We start from the raw sequence: 7,519 nt of genomic DNA, 5'->3' as shown, positions 1-7,519 counted from the left end.
CCATTCGGCGACATAAAAGGCGTACACAAGTTTACAAAGATTACAAGACATTACATAAATAACAGTACATAATAAATACTAATACAATAACTACAAATAGGTTTTCAGGAGGAACACGCTTTGTTTATAACATTAACAAACTGGCACACTTTTCTTAGTGTACCAGCATTTTGGCAATTAAACAACTGTGTGAATTTTATGACATTGGGCCGAATGATGTAGTATTTCTTTAAATACATTTGTCTTTCATCCTTAAATTTATCAACAAATAGTGAAACGCATCTCCAATGTCGTTCGAAGAGCATAATGAACATATTCGATTTTCATGTGGTATTTTAGACCACCGCCCTTTTTTAATAGGTAAAAATACTTGGAAAGACGAAATCGTAGAAAAGTAATTTAATTCTTCCTGTTTAATATATTAAAGTAAGCTTCAAACTCCGTGTTTTCTTTAATAAGTCTATATGTTAAGCTCTTAGTAGATTGCATCACTTTATTGTGCCAGTATTGTATAAACTGTATTCATTGTATGAAAAATTTGGGTGTCCCAAATGTAGTTCAGTCCAAGTTTATAAAATATATACTACTCAAAAGAATTTAAGGGTCAGACGATATTTTCGACATTATTTTCTGAATGTCAATTATATTAGCTAGACCATAATGTCACGCATGGTATTGTTCCATTTTGACGAAAGTGGGTCTAAGCAACCCATAAATGAATTAAAATCCACTGTCATTGACACTGTCGACTAGTTCTAATGGCGAAAACATGCTTACATTTGCACGTAAATTAGGGCGAAAGCGAAAGGTCTGCTAAGTGCCCATAACTTGCTTTTTCACAAAGCGCTTCATTTGCACGCTTTACACGTGTATTCCATGTTCCCAATGCTGAATTTCCGTATAATTGGAGCTTGCGTTCGTGTACGGTGCACACTCCAAATTCGACAATGGTACGACTTCAACTGACTATCGAAGATCGAGGAAGGGCTATTGCTTGGCTTCAGGATGGCAATACGCAAAGAAATGTTGCTCTGAGACTTGGTGTCAGTCAGAGTGTCGTTGGCCGACTGTGGCAACGGTACCAAGCAACGAATTCTGTTCGAAATCGTCCACGTTCGGGAAGACCCCGAAGCACTACAAATAGAGAGGACCGCTACATCACCAATATGGTTCTACGTCAACGCACAACCACTGCATGCCGATTACGTGACAATCTGCGGACTGCGACTGGAACTCGAGTGTCTGATCAAACCATACGCAATCGTCTGAGAGCCAATAATCTACGCTGCCGTCGCCAGGCTGTTCGACCACCACTCCTACCACGTCACAGAACGGCCAGACGTCACTGGTGCACGCTTCATCTGCGGTGGCAACGTGTTCAGTGGGGTCGAGTGATGTTCACTGATGAGTCCAGGTTTAGTCTCCAGTTCAACGACGGTCGGGTTCGTGTCTACAGACGTCCTGGGGAGCGCTTCGCTGACGTTAACATTAGACAACGTCACCGCTTCGGTGGTGGCAGCGTCATGGTGTGGGGCGGCATCTCTATCCACCACAGGACCCCCCTCTATGTGGTGGATGACAATCTGAATGGAATCCGCTATCTGAATGAGATTATCCGGCCGTTGGTTCTCCCAGGCCTTCAGCAGATTGGCGGCGGGGCAGTTCTGCAGGATGACAATGCCAGACCCCACCGCGCCAGGGTGGTAACGGACTTTCTCAGACAACAAGGTATCGCCAGGATGGATTGGCCAGCATATTCGCCTGACTTGGCCCCAATAGAGCACGCCTGGGACGAATTAGGCAGGAGAGTTCGAATAACCATGCCCCTCCGGCCAACCTTCATGATCTGGGTCAACTTCTTATGGCAGAGTGGCAGGCCATTCCCCAAGAGTTCTTCAGACGTCTGATCAACAGCATGAGGCAACGATGTGTCGAGTGTATTCGCGCCAGGGGTGGATTCACACACTATTAAACGAATGTTCTAATGTGTAAAATCCATGTTTGACAACCTTCAACTTTGACAGCATGTCATGTGACTTTCTTGTATACAGTGACGTTTATTTGTGTTTTTTTGTAAATATGGAACAATAAAAAAAAAAATTGGTGTAGTTTACATCATCAATCTAATACACTCTGAAACTTATTTGGTTATAAATTTTTGACTCTTAAATTCTTTTGAGTAGTATATATCTCTGACGTTTGTCATCCATTTATAATTGGTTCCATAATGAATAAGATCATAACACATGTACATCGATTGTATGTTAGTATTATCATTTTAAAACATATATAACATCAGATATAATGAACATCACCTACAATATATGAGCTTGAGAGTTTTCAGTGCCACTTTCTTTGGGAAGGGGCCTATGTTCGGTCCCACAGAATGCCTGGATAAATCCCTGACTCTATTCAGGGAATTAATTTTTTTTATGATGAAAAAAAAATATTATTAAAATATTCTTATTTCTTTCGTTGTTCGATATAAATCTATAATTTCTCCAAATGTTAAACTGATGTAAATGTTTTTGTCGTTAAACTAAATGTACTTTTCCTTTGTATGTTTCTTTACGTCAAGCAGCATGCATGTACCTTCCTTAAAGGCTATTACAGTGGATTGGGAGGAGGGAGGAGTGAGGAGATGGCATAATGTGTCTGCTTATTGTGCTGCTGTATCCTTTCCCTCATAAAAATGTAATTATCAGTGTTTTAACTGCCATTGTATAGGCATCTTTGCACAATGCAGAGTCGAATTGGTATTTGGTAAAATAGTGGTTGACTCAACGAATATCTTTCTAGTGCTTCGTCTACAGACGGACAATCACTCCCGAGAAGATCCTTTACTAGAGAATGTATCCTTCCTGTATTGCTACATAGAGGATTGCCACTTCCAGACCAGTTTACTAAATCAAATCTAACAACGGACAGAAAGAAAGAATGTTTTATTTAACGACGCACTCAACACATTTTATTTACGGTTATATGGCGTCAGACATATGGTTAAGGACCACACAGATATTGAGAGAGGAAACCCGCTATCGCCACTTCATGGGCTACTCTTTTCGATTAGCAGCAAGGGATCTTTTATATGCACCATCCCACAGACAGGGTAGTACATACTACGGCCTTTGATATACCAGTCGTGGTGCACTGGCTGGAACGAGAAATAGCCCAATGGGCCCACCGACGGGGATCGATCCCAGACCGACCGCGTATCAAGCGAGCGCTTTCCCACTGGGCTATGTCCCGCCCCAGCACCGGATAGAGCTGACGGGAACAAATATAGCTGTGATGACATGCACTCACGAACACCGGACAGAGCTGACGGGAACAAATATAGCTGTGATGACATGCACTCACGAACACCGGACAGAGCTGACGGGAACAAATATAGAACAAATATAGCTGTGATGACATGCACTCACGAACACCGGACAGAGCTGACGGGAACAAATATAGCTGTGATGGCATGCACTCACGAACACCGGACAGAGCTGACGGGAACAAATATAGCTGTGATGACATGCACCCACGAACACCGGACAGAGCTGACGGGAACAAATATAGCTGTGATGACATGCACCCACGAACACCGGACAGAGCTGACGGGAACAAATATAGCTGTGATGGCATGCACCCACGAACACCGGACAGAGCTGACGGGAACAAATATAGCTGTGATGGCATGCACCCACGAACACCGGACAGAGCTGACGGGAACAAATATAGCTGTGATGACATGCACCCACGAACACCGGACAGAGCTGACGGGAACAAATATAGCTGTGATGGCATGCACCCACGAACACCGGACAGAGCTGACGGGAACAAATATAGCTGTGATGACATGCACTCACGAACACCGGACAGAGCTGACGGGAACAAATATAGCTGTGATGACATGCACCCACGAACACCGGACAGAGCTGACGGGAACAAATATAGCTGTGATGACATGCACTCACGAACACCGGACAGAGCTGACGGGAACAAATATAGCTGTGATGGCATGCACTCACGAACACCGGACAGAGCTGACGGGAACAAATATAGCTGTGATGACATGCACTCACGCCGGACAGAGCTGACGGGAACAAATATAGCTGTGATGACATGCACCCACGAACGCCGGACAGAGCTGACGGGAACAAATATAGCTGTGATGACATGCACCCACGAACGCCGGACAGAGCTGACGGGAACAAATATAGCTGTGATGACATGCACTCACGAACACCGGACAGAGCTGACGGGAACAAATATAGCTGTGATGAACACCGGACAGAGCTGACGGGAACAAATATAGCTGTGATGACATGCACTCACGAATCACTTTCAAAACAGTGATGAAATTAATCGATCCCATTTGCATCGTGAACTCAAAAATATGGAATGAATGAATGAATGAATGAATGAATGAATGTTTAACGACACCCCAGCACGAAAAATACATCGGCTACTGGGTGTCAAACCATGGTAATGCAAACAAATAAAGTGATGATCAACATCAATACAAAAATTCAAAATTGAAATAAAAACAGTGTAAGGAACTGTGCAAAAATACAAATATCACAGATAGATACTGACTTTTACTCAAAAATTCAAGTATATTTTGAAAAAAACAAGGGGATTTGTGCTGTATTGGCCATTCTCAAATAGAATGTTTTACCCCTGCACCACAGTGAGGTTACAGCACACGCAGGGGTAAAAAATATATGGAAATTATGATGTGTCGCTAAATAGTATAAACATTGGTTTCCTCAAGAATACTTGGCAACGAGTATAAAGTTATAGAACATTCTTATCGAGTAGACTACCCATTACAGTAGTAGCCAATATAGAGATTCAGTTCACTTTCAAACTGTCACGTCACGTGTTATCCTGTCGGGCAACCTTATTGGATGTTTCAATAATATAAATTTATAAATAAATACTGTACAATAGTAAATGGAATTATTTGGAAGTTATTTTTGTTGGCACTGATTCAAGATATAATCTTTATATTTCAGAAGAAAAAACTTTTATGGGAGTTGGCACCATTTCAACATTGCATAACCTGACGTCAGTTCTGATTCCAGCAGTGATTTAATCTCTATATATTTGTATTATATTATCTTACTGTTTGTTACAATTCCTCAAAGAATGGCTTCTGTACTTTCATTTGTATTACATATGTTTATGTGATGCACATAAAGTGAAACGTAAATGAATTATCTGTCTGTCCGACGCTCAAGCTAGAAACATCAATTCTTTTAATCTGAAATAAAAGGTCCATTTTGTGAACCATTCTGCACATTTCACCTTCACCCTCAGTTCCAAGTTTCCATGTGATTGGTCCTGTCTGGAACGCAGTTTCCGTCTGTCTTTATGTCAAGGAAATAAAATACATAGCCTATATGTGTCAACTCAGTGGAATCCTTTTAATGCTGGTTGGTACTGTATTGGCACCAGAAGATGACAGCGACTGGAGCGGGGACAGCTAATATATTGATTTTATTTTCAACTGAAGGTTAATGCCTTATCTTTTGAGTTAAGGTTGAACTATACAAAATAAAATCCCACAGGCGCCAATGTTAACGTATGTGGTTAAAAACACTATATGCAATATATCAACCAAGCTATGACCCATAAATAAGTAAGTAAATAAATAAATAAATAAATAAATAAATAAATAAATAAATAAATACATACATAATATACATATATATATATATATATATATGCATATACATGCATATACATGCATACATATATATGTATATGTGTATATATACATATATATTATTATTATTATTATATATATATATATATCTGTGTGTGTGTGTGTGTGTGTGTGTGTGTGTGTGTGTGTGTGTGTGTGTGTGTGTGTGTGTGTGTGTGTGTGTGTGTGTGTGTGTGTGCATATATACAGATGAAACTATATTTTTTTACAACTAACTCACATTTATCACCAATGATAGCAGTTGTGGTATTAACTACCCTATCAAAAGTTCGGAACACCTCGAACTTTAAAATATAAAAATTACATTGTTCTGTTTGGCTATTTTTACATTTATTTGTGATAAATAACTACACATTAATCAACACCACACATATCTGACAATCAACAAAATCTGACAAGTTTACTTTCCGCGGCTACATAGGGCCGCCAAAGACAGATGTGGTGCACCAACAGCAAACCTGTCGACAACGTCCTCCTAGCATAGCGTTACGGAGTGTTTGTCTCAAATGAACGCGCCCAGGTCTGTTGGTCGTCCTTTAAAGATCCTCCAATAAAAATAGTTTTTGTGACCAATAAATTAAATTATTTCGTAGTTTACATTTCAAAGCATCGTTCCTGCTCGAAATAAATTAATTAATTAAGGCTGTAGCCTCGGCTCGTCATCTTTATAACATCGTTTATTAAAGCATCACACAACTACAGTTTTAATACTCTTCAACTTGCAATAATATATACTGGACAACAAAAGAAACGCGAATATTTTAATAGGTGTAATCAAAATTAGACCCCAGCATGTGTTTTTCTTATTAAAAATTAAAACTTGAAATCTGAATTAGCATTTTGATAACCTATTACTATATACAAATAAAAAATATAATAAACATTAAAAAAGTTTCCTTTTATATATGAAAACATACAAAGTGAATTACAGCACTTGGACACTGAAACAGACTATATGTATATGAAATTTATTGTCACTGACTGCATTATTACACCTTACTGTTGTCATCACACCTGTCAGGTGTAATACTGTCATGTGCAGTATAGTCTTATTGTTGATATGATAATGTTTTGCTTATAAAAGACAAGGTTTTAATGTTTATTATGCAAGTTATTTAAATACAGTAACAGGTCATTATAATGCTAATACAGTTATCTGTTTTTCGTTCCATGAATTTTCACAAATCATATGTAATAAGCAAAAACATAGATGGGTATAATTTTTTTTAGTACTTTAATATCTTTTCGTGATATAATTAATTGAGTAAAAGACTGTCAAAATGGACCTAAAATCTTTACACACAAAAACTAAGGTATAATTTCAAATAATTGCATTTCTTTTGTTGTTCTGCATGGATACTGCCAACAGTTTTGATGCACCTCGTCTTCATTATTATTTGTTTATAACACTAAACACACTAGAAAGTCTTCACTCTTTGTTTTTTTTATAATGGTTAACAATAACGTTTTAGATTGGAGACCGCAGCTAACACAAATCGTAGAATGGAACAACCTAATTTGGATACTCTATTCTAAATTCTAAAAAAATATAAATATACTTAATACTTCAACATTTAATAATTAATTATTGTAATAAAAGGTATGTTGTATATAGGCAAACTGATGTGCAATATAAATTATACTTGCAAAGTACGTTTTCTTTACTTTTTTTTTTAATTTGTTCGGTTATTTTCTTTTCTCGTCCGTCCGTCCGTCCGTCTTTCTTTCTTTCTTTCTTTCTTTATTATAATTGTTGTTAAGAATTGCTTTATTGTTTCTTATATATGGGTTAAGAAA

Source organism: Gigantopelta aegis, chromosome 8, assembly GCF_016097555.1.
Source record: "Gigantopelta aegis isolate Gae_Host chromosome 8, Gae_host_genome, whole genome shotgun sequence".
NCBI lineage: Eukaryota > Metazoa > Mollusca > Gastropoda > Neomphalida > Peltospiridae > Gigantopelta > Gigantopelta aegis.
This window is presented reverse-complemented; position numbering follows the sequence as displayed.